Genomic DNA, 10,734 nt, shown 5'->3' on the forward strand with positions numbered 1-10,734 from the left:
CCCCAATAGGAGAGTGAGAAGAATTTGGAGCACCTAAGAGCAAGTGTGTAGAAGTGGCTGAGACAAAGGAGACACAGAAGCAAGACAGAGAGGCTGGGATACTATAGGAAGTGGCTTGACCAAGAACACATACCCTTGTGCCGTGCAGCCAAAGACCCCTCTAAGGACAGAAATGTTTAACACATGATTGTTAAGTTATATTCTGTGGCATGTGATATGACAATGTGACTCCTGCCTTTGGTTCCACAATCCTTTATAAAGATTCTGGCCAATGAAACAACTCTTTGTGGCTAGAGGGATCAAGAAGAAAGGGCCTGCCATACCGACAGAGATAAGGGACCATTCCAAAAGGCAGAGCAGAAAAAAGGGATTCCCTCAGAAATAACCCTGGGAGCCAAGTACCTCAGGATTTACAGGAAGCTTAGGAATGGCGTTGGTAACCATCCAGGGGTGGCTCCAGGGTTTGAGCCCTCTTATCCAAATCTCCAGGGGCAGAATAACCAGCTGATGTCTGGGTATAGATGCTTAAACTATTCGTGTTCCTTCACCTTCTAGCTGAGTACCCCTGTCCTGTGCTTTAACTCTGGCAGTTCTGTCTTTGTATGGTCCCTGCTCTGTACCTTAGAACTTAATTAATCTGAATACCCTGAGCCATAATCTACTCACAGTTGTTAACTCTACACTTTAAAAATGATTGTCATCCAGACCACTGATTTCACACGCAGGCAAGCCCCAATGTACCCACACACTAAATTCCAAAGGTACACTTTGAAGCTGATTGGCTGTACCGAGGAGTATATTTTTCCCAGGGAAGTAATGCTACAAATCAAACGTTCTCAAACTTTAATGCACGAAGGAATCACAGTGGAGGCTTGTTAAAAATAGATCCCTGAGCTCTACCACCAGAGATTCTGATTCTGGGTGGAATCCAATAAGCAGCGTTTTGATTAAATACCAGGCGATTCTGATGCAGCCACACTTTGGAAAATATCATTATTAGTAACAATAAGATTTTCTTTTTTTTTTTTTTAAGATTTTCTTGATACCCCTACAAAAGTTAACTTAACACATAGTATAACTGATATAGGAGTAATAATAATTTTCATCTTTGAATACCCAACCCCCTAGTCTCAGATCCTTAGGCTGAGAGCCCAACAGCTCTGTACCCAGAGAAGGCGACCCCTCTGGTAGGGGCTAAGTGGAGCGAGACAGCAGCAACTGTTACATCGGAGGGTTGCCTATAATTCACATTTCCCCCTCTGAATTTGTCACCCCATATAGAATTCCTTTTTTTTTTTTAAGATTTTATTTATTTATTCATGAGAGACACAGAGAGAGGCAGAGACACAGGCAGGTTCCATGCAGGGAGCCCAATGTGGGACTCGATCCCGGATCCCAGATCCCAGAATCACACCTCAGGCCAAAGGCAGACGCTCAACTGCTGAGCTACCCAGGCGTCCCACCTCATACAGAATTCTAATTAAGGTCCTGGTGGCTTAAAAGAATTAAGATAGCACCTTAACTTACTTCACTTACAGCCAAGTAATTAACTTGAGACAATCTAGTTCCATTAATTATCGTGTGATATTTCCAGAAGAACACAGCTTATTTGAGTTTTTTCCAACTGAAATTATAGAATTTCAAATAATTTCAATTATAGAAGCCAAGCCCCAAAACAAAAACTGAATTGAATATTGTTTTCCTTTTGAATCAGAAAATACACCAAATGGCTTCTGATACAGAGGTCTTCTGTAGCATAGTGTCCAAAGTGATAAAGAAAAATAATATAAAGGACAAGAATTGTTCTAAGTGACTGAAAGATTTTCAAGATCTTCTGCATGATGGCCAGCCACAATCTCAGTCCAGCAAAGACTGCTAAAAACACTAGACATGAATAGGCAATTTTTAACTTAAAAAAAAATCCATCAAGCTTATAGCAGAGTAACTTCTAGACCTTGAATAACAACATGACAATTTTATTGGCTGACCTTTCAAGAGAGAGATCTAATTAGACACTCTGATGTTCAGGTTCTGAATTATGATGAGCAAGAAGAGGTCTCTAATCCCCCCACCGTTGCGGCTAAACATTTGGGAGTAATATTGCTAATTAAAATGCAACATTCCAACCTGAAAGCAGAGCTCCCTGCTCTAGTCCATACTGGTAGAGCCTGCTGCTTCTGCTACCTCTCCTCAACATGCTGCCAAATATTTCCCACCATAGAGATTCCCTTTATTACAATTTTTAATGTATTTCTATAACAGATGCAGCATGTTTACCTGGGTGCCTGGAATCTGAATCTCTTCAGGTGGGTAATCATTTGAATGAGGAAAGTCAAGTAGTCACTATAATCCCCACCTCACCTCTTGCACAAAATAAATTCCATGTGGATTAAAGGTTTAAACCTAAAAAATAAATCCACAAAATACTAAGAGAACAAATGAGCATGGTTGCCACAGAATCTATAATGGTAAAAACGTGGCAAAAATTTTTCTAAACCTGAGTATCCATCAGTAAGGGAATACACAAACATAAATTATGGATTATTCATGCAGTGGAATAATAGGTACCTACTAAAGCAGCTCTTTAAAAGGAGGGGGTGGATTCTGTATTCTGATATAGAATGATGTCTATGGCATTGATAAGTGGGAAAGGAAATTAGACTAAAGTATGTGTTAAAAAAAAAAAATGTGTGTGAGTGCATGCGTAAAAGAAACCCGGGGGAGGGGGCTGTGGATACAAAGCCATCCTGGAGGGAAGTGCACAAACTGTTGACATTTGGTCCATCGAAGGGCAAGACACAGACATCATCTCGTTATATACATTATGCCTTTCAGTATAGCTTGAATTTTTGCTACAACAAGAAAGTACAATGGAGTAACATCATTAAAAACATTTAAATTGGTAAATTCCACCCTGCCCAGAGTGAAAAGGGGGAGAGAAAAAGATCATTTAAATTGTCCAATCATGTTTAAAAGTGTAAAGCAAAGCGATTAAGAAAAGCACTAGCACCAGACTGCCTGAGTTCAAATCCCAGCTCTGCCTCTCTCCAACTATGCAAGTCACCTGACCTCCCGGTGCCTCAGCTTAACTTTTTAAAAAATGGGTATAATAAAAGCCATATTTTCCCCTTAGTCCACTTCAGTTTTTAACCTCTCATAGCATGAGCATCTTACTGAATTCCATAGGATTTTAGTATTTGAAGGTCTATATTTCTGATACAACATGACCTCTAAACCCAAGTCAACTACTTTTAGCAGTCAAATAAATAATGGTTTGTTTCAATGCCAGTGGGAAAACCGACTGTGTCAATCTATTGAAAGATAATATATCAGTCTTCACCGAGGCATGTAATATGGCCATGTATACATAGTCTAGGAGCAATTTAAGGGAATTTCGAGAGTAACTTTGGTATATGCAGATTTTTTTTTACACACTGGCTTTAGAACTGAACCATAGTGTACAATTACTTTTAAAATTAAAGTCAGGGATGCCTAGGGTGGCTCAGCAGTTGAGCGTTTGCCTTTGGCTCAGGGCATGATCCCAGAGTCCTGGGATTGAGTCTCACATGGGGCTCCTTGCATGGAGCCTGCCTCTTCCTTTGCCTATGTCTCTGCCTCTCTCTCTTTCTCTGTGTGTCTCTCATGAATAGATAAAATTTTTAAAAATCTTTAAAAAATAATAAAATAAAATTGAATAAGCAATAACCCCCCCAAGTTTGGTAATATTTTAAATACAATAATTATAAAGATCATCAGACCTTTCACATTGCCTAAACTGACCTCTTCTTAACATTCCTCTTCTGCATTTTTATGTTCCAAGGGTTTCTGACTCTTCTCTTTTGTACTTCAGCTTGGTTTAAAAAGGAAGGGTGCTTGGGGAGAGAAAAAAAAAAAACAGTTGTAATCTCTGAAACAAGTCATCCCTGCATTGGTGCTGGCAGCTCGGTGGCCTAGGAACCAGCATTCCTAGTACAGTTAGCAGGGTCCCACGACCTTCCAAGCAGTAGCATCCCTGGCACCAGTATTGGCTGGCATCAGCCACAGAAGTACTGGCTTCAGCGTGCCCTTCAGTGGACCTCAGCCACACAGAAGCCGCTCTCAGGACAAGCAGCAAACATTGTCACAGTGGGCCAGAGCAGTTGCCACCAGATGGGAAAGGTGCTATCTTGTAGCATCAGAGTAAAGACAGCAAGAAGGATGAAAGAAACCTCATACATGAAGCATAATTTGACATTCCCTGAGGATTCCTCAGAGGTATCAGAAAAAGGTTTGCATTCCCATGGGAATTTTGGATACTTTAAAGGGCAGAATGTTAAATTTGGCAATGAACTTGGATCTAGGACTCAAAAAAGTCCACAATATGCTCTATATGAAAACAGAGGGGAATTCTGAAACTATTTCAGGGACTGCTCCAGCCAGTGGAAAAAATACCCACTTTGTAGGGGACTTCCATGCTACAGAGTTATTTGCAAATCTGGGGATTCTTGAATATCTCTAAGGGACTATCCTCAGATATGTTAAGGGTCCTCCGTAGCTCAGAGAACCTTGACATCCAGGCCTTTCATCATCCAATAGGTATTCCAGACACTGTAAAACTCTGACAGAGATCCTGGAAGAAGCTCACTTGGGGACACCAGGGAGAACCCGGAGAAGCAGGTGTCCTGTTGGAGGGAGGCTGGGACTGCAAGAGCTGCCTGGTCAGCAGCAGATCCAGACTGAATATAAACTTCAGGGGACTTGCTCCTCAGTCTTCACTCTCAACTACAAGCTTCCTCCAGACCCTCAAAAGATGCATTTTTAAAATTTACCTATGTGAAAAGCCCTTGTAAGGATATAAGCAAGCTTTCATTTTGAATTGTATTGAATTATTGAAGCAAGAGAGAACATACAAATTCTGAAATAATATCTCGCTGGAGAAAGTGAGTGTCCATTTATTATGGCCTATAGGTTGGGCTCCAAGTTCTTTGGTGCACCTTTGGATTGACTGATTTCTTAACAGAGGGTCAATGGAAGCAATGAAAGATCCTGAGTAAGAGCCAGGGCTTGGGCAGCCCGGGTGGCTCAACGGTTTAATGCCGCCTTCAGCCCAGGGCCTGATCCTGGAGTCCCAGGATCGAGTCCCACGTCAGGCTCCCTGCATAGAGCCTGCTTCTCCCTCTGCCTGTGTCTCTGCCTCTCGCTCTCGCTTTCTCTGTGTCTCTCATGAATAAATAAATAAAGTCTTAAGCAAAAAAAAAAAAAAAGAGGCAGGGCTTTCTGAGGTTGTCATGGCCAAACTGGTAAGATGGTGGTTCCATTTCTCACTCCCAATAATGATAATAATAGCAACATAAAGTCTGTGCATTATAGATGAGAACTAGCACAGTCACTCCTATCAATTATTCCACACTTCATTTTTCATCTTAGATTTTAAGTGTACAGAAGATAGGTCTCAGCCTCTTTCTTTGTACTTTGCCTAAAAAGCTACCATACACATTTATGTGTTTATCAGGCTTTTAGGTTTAGTTTGCAATGAATATAGTTAGAATCAGCCCTGCCAAATGAGATCTTTACTCCTCTAAAGGCATCATTCATCTCTGCAGGGATCTTTCAAAGGAGAAAGAAAAAAGTTCTAGACTAAGTTACTTCTTTAGGGCCCATCTAGCTTTAGGGATCTATAGTAAAACATGGTACACCTTACAGCTGTGCTATATGCACATATAATGAAGAACCTTTCCTGCAAACTTATTAGAGAATGCTACCAAAGGAAGCAGGAATGGAGGTTCTACTGTGACTCCAGAAAGCAGAGGGGGGAAAAGGTGGAGAAGCAAAGTAGCAATCAGCACTGATATGAAGACCCAAGGTACTTCCCCATCATGAACATGGACTCTTCCTTCTACAACCATCCAGGCAGGAACCCCTTTCCCTGTACAAACCTCTCAACTTACATGTTACTTCTTCAGGATGTTTTCTCCATTCCTTTTTTTCCTTCCAGTTTTAGTGAATCTATTTCTCCTATATTTAAATACTTGGAGAGTAGCTGGATATGGGTTTGACCTTGGGACAACTAGACCATGGAACTTGTATAATCTTTTTTTTTTTTTTTTTTTAATGAGATCTTATAAGAACCTCAGACATCTCTATCCCATTCGACTGGATCTAAAATCCAAGACAAGAATTTTTCTAAATCAATAAACAGTAGATTGCTTATTCAATGTGTAGTTAAAGAGAAAAATGTACTGATCTGTTTCCCTGGCTCACCACCCAGGAAAATCATCTGTCTCGAATGATGAGGTGAAGACACTGGACAGAAGGCCCAGCAGGAGTAAAGGATTAAACACTCAGCCAATTCTAAGTCATTTAAAAAGAAAAGGGGTTGTGTTTTTAATGCTTCTGTGTTAATCACTCCTCAAGGTCGGAGGGATAGATCCCCCAGCAGTACCACAGGCTTACGTACCCTTTAATAGCTCAGGGCTCCAAGCTCATAAAAACCAATGGATTAGACAGACACCACACAGTATAGTAAAGAATACGTTTACTATATTTGCAAGAGGTAAAAATATATAAATATGCCAATATACCAATGTCCCAATATTGTTTCTATGGAAGAACGTCAGTAGTCGAACACCCTGTGTTAACTACCTTTTTGCAATGTTCATTTCCCACCTTGCTTCCTTGCTAATAGAACTCCAATCTTGTGCAAAGGTCACTATGCCCAGACATAGGCAATGGATCAGGATTTGTCTTGGTCACTCTTGACAGTCTTGTCCCTTGTTTTCTTGAAGTTGGGGGCAGGGGGGCAGGGTACCTTTTGACTCAGGATTAAGCAGGGAGGCTTAAGAAGTTATTGGAAGGTGTGTTTCTGAAAAGGTTTGCTTTTCCTTGATGGAAAGGACGGATGCATACGGTGCTGCTCCATTCCCTAAGCAAACAAGCAAACAAAAAACCAGAGAGATATTAGATCCAACCACACTATCACTGAACCAACCCCAGCAGGGCTCACTTACGGATTTTTTCAAGTGTAAGAAAAAATAAACCATTATGTGCTTAAGCCACAGTATTCTGTTATTTGCAGTCAAAAACACTCTTAACTAATATAGTTCCTCTTCTCGCTTAAACTAAATGATTCTAAACCGGTAAGTAGAAAAGATGCATCTCCTCCGAAGGATAGCCAGACTTTAGCTCCTGATTCCCTTCCCTACCTTCCTCAGTATGCCCAGCTCCTCCCACAGCCAACACATGGGTGAGGTGAGTGCAAAATGTGAGGGGCTGACAAAGAACTCGGTGATCGAGATAAGCAATATTTCAAGGCAATAGTGGTTGTTTCTTTTTGGTTTTAAACTGTGATAGAATACACATAATATAACATCTACCATCTTCACCATTTTGAAGTGTATAGTTAGCAGGATTAAATGCATTCATAATGCTGTTTAACCATCACCACCACCCAACTCTAGAACTTTTTATCTTCCCAACTGACACTCTACACCCATTGAACAATAACTTCCTGTTCCTGTGTTTCCCTAGCCCCTGACAATCACCATTCTACTTTCTGTCTCTGATTTCAACTATTCTCACTCTAAATATTTCATGTAAATGGAATAATGTAATATTTGTCTTTTGTGACTGGCTTATTTCACTTCACTTCAAGGTTCATCCATGTTGTGGCATGTGTCAGAATTTCTTTCCTTTTTGAGGCCTAATAATTTTAATGCAATAGTTTCAAAAATCATAAAGGGAACCATATTACTAACTTGTCCTTTTTTTTTTTTTTTTAGGCTCCAATATGGCTCAGGACAGCACTGTTACTGATCACGTCTTTATTTAAAATTTTTATCTTTTGTTCATCATGTACATTTTTGCATTCATTTTGATTTTTAAAAAATATTAACATATTATTTACCTTGATTACTAAGTGTTTTGGACACCTCCTCTTACATTTTGTGCCCAAGGTGAATGCCCTACTCACCTCACCCTAGTCCCAGCCTGGCACTGCTCCACAAACATGCCATATAATACCACGCGGTACTTGTAGTAGCTTTAGTGTACTCTTTTTGTTTATTTTTTAAGTAAGTTCTACCCCCAACATGAGGATCAAACTCAGGACCGCAAGCTCAAGAGTCATACGCTGTACCAACTGAGCCAACCAGTCCCCTTCCCCCCCTTCTCCTCCCCCCAACACCTCCACCTCCACCCCCAGGATTTACTGACCCTAAGGAAACTATTCCTTTCAGAGCTTGCCAATTCCTAGAAACACTAAACAATCTGCCTTCCTGGGAGTCTTTCATATGCAAACCAACCAATCGAAGTCCAGATCCCAACCCCCTACTTAGGTCACTGCCTCCTGCCTTAATCACCCCAAAGCCAGGTATCAGACAACTAGGGACAGCCCCAATGTCCAGACCCCACCAAAATTTTTCAAACTGGCCAATCCTAACCTGCTTATCCTGCCTTTCCTCTTCCTTGCCATGGAAACCACAGTAAAGGCTCCTACTCATGTTTCCTCCTCTACCTCTGCCCCCTGACTGACCCTGGCGCTTCCCCATGTGGCCCTGCAGGGCATGGCATGACCCCTCTTCGTGGGAACTGTGAGTAACAAACTGTCTTGTCAATGGCAATCATCTATCTGATCTGTTGGCCTCATCACACATGAATAGTAGTACAACCTGCATTATAATACAGTCTCGGGGAAGGTAATATAGAGTGATGGAGGATGCTTGGTGGTCCGGAAGGCATCTCTGAAGAGATGTCTTTTGAGCAGAAACCTGAAGGCAGGGAGGAAGAGGAATGTCTGGAGAAAGGAAGATATCCTGACTAGATAATTTACTCCTTTCTGAACCACCTTCTCCCTTTCTCACGATTTTTGCAGCACCATTTTCTTTTCTGTTTTTCCCTTGCCTTTCTGAGCATGCTGTGCAAGCTCCTCACTGCCTCCCTGGGGCTTCCAAGGTTCCTCCTCTCCACCAAGTCCCTGAGGTCTCTGGAATCACTAATATTTTAGGTGCTGATTCCTCCTGGCAGCCAGTTCCAAGCACTCACTGGCCTTCCTACAGATAATTCAAACTTATCCTGTCTAAAACCAAATTCATTATCTTCCCCTCAACCTTACCCAAACGTAAAACTTTCGATAGTTTCCACCTGGATTGTACAAGTGTCACAGTTGGTCCCTTTCCCTCCAATCTCTCCATAGCCAGCTCATGCTCTACAGCATTGCCAGAGGATTCTTAAAATGGGCATTTCCCTGCCTAATAAATTCAATGATTTCCCATTGTCTACAACATAAAGTCCAAATTTCTGAGCCCAACCTGGCATGCCAGCTTCATTTCCAGTGATAACTCCTACAGTCTCAAATCTTTGCCTTACCAGGTTAACTGTCCACAAAGGCCAAAGTTCAATGGATTCTTTGACTACAACAATCTTCCAACTCCAGTGTAGCCACAGACTCTGATAGTCATCCCCTGAATATGTTAGGATACTCTTCCTACCAAAGAAAGACATGTTTATTATAGAAAGTTTTTAAACTAAAGAAGACTCTAATAATAAAATTGAAATCACTGCCTATAATCCTACCACCCACTACTCTCCATTTTCAAGTATTAATTGAGTATCTACTAGTTGCAAAGAATAAGATAGAACTAGATACATAGGCAGTATAAACTCTTAAAGATGTTTGAATAAAACCCAGAGAGATAGGCTTTCCAGAAGCCATTCCCTCTGTCTACAATGTCCTTCACCCCTTTGCCATGTAGCAAACTTCTCTTATCCTTAAAGACCAACTCAAGCCTCTCCTTTATGAATCTTTCCTTATTTCCCTCAGATTGAACTGATTACCACTTGATTTTGTCCTTCTGTACCTTGTAGATTCATCCATGTTAGTCCCTGTCGCAAACTTTAAAGGTCTCACTCTGTGTTTGTCTCCTCTTCCAAACTATGGAATTTTGAGGCTGGGAACCATGGTGACCATCGTTCATCTAGCCCTGATACAAAGCAGGCCCTTAGAAATAAGCGTTACTAAAACATGCTTCATAGAGCTCCTCTCAAGTCCGAAAAACTCAGGTGGTTTCAGTACCTGCAACTCCATTTGACCAAAGCTTTGTGTATTTCCAAACACCGCTTTTTATATTAAAACATTTCCCCAGGTCATGTTTTATTTTTTGTAAAGATTTTATTTATTTATTCATGAGAGACACACACAGAGAGAGAGAGAGGCAGAGACACAGGCAGAGGGAGAAGCAGGCTCCCTGCAGGGAGCCAACGGGGGACTCCATCCCAGGTCTCCAGGATCACGCCCCAGGCTGAAGGCGGCGCTAAACCGTTGAGCCACCCAGGCTGCCCCAGGTCATGTTTTAAATGCAGTAGCATATATAACTCATTTTAATGAGACATGCTCTACAATAAGCAAGTCCTACTAGATACCAAAACAAATTAGAAGAGCCATTTGGTACCCTTTGTACTCCCACTGAGCCTGCAAAAATTATTTAGCCTGCCCTTCCTACTGAAGCCTCTGCCAGCTTCAAAGCATTTAAAATAATCAATTAGCTAATCCTTGCAACACCTCTCTAGGCTTAGCCAGTGCTCTCATAACATTTTAGAGATATATTTAAAGCAGACAGAAACAAAAAAAAACAGCTATCCTATAAAGCAGTTGGATTACCCAAGGATACATAGCACCTGAGCAGTCAGCCCCCTACGCTCAGGGATAAGTCGCTGGCCCACCTACCCACCCACAGATTTTCACTTCGCCGCAGACCTCCT

General features: G+C 41.4%; 1 long non-coding RNA gene across 1 annotated transcript; it reads right to left on the reverse strand.

The window, feature by feature from the left end:
• Positions 1 to 6,497: 6,497 nt before the first annotated feature.
• On the reverse strand, positions 6,498 to 10,499 carry LOC118353129 (uncharacterized). Its single transcript, XR_007407789.1, has 3 exons — positions 9,834 to 10,499; positions 9,343 to 9,460; positions 6,498 to 6,901 (listed from the first exon to the last, which is right to left on the reverse strand). It is a non-coding gene; the product is annotated as an uncharacterized LOC118353129 (long non-coding RNA).
• Positions 10,500 to 10,734: the final 235 nt, after the last annotated feature.

The sequence above is a fragment of the Canis lupus genome, chromosome 32 (assembly GCF_003254725.2).
Source record: "Canis lupus dingo isolate Sandy chromosome 32, ASM325472v2, whole genome shotgun sequence".
Classification (NCBI taxonomy): Eukaryota; Metazoa; Chordata; class Mammalia; order Carnivora; family Canidae; genus Canis; species Canis lupus.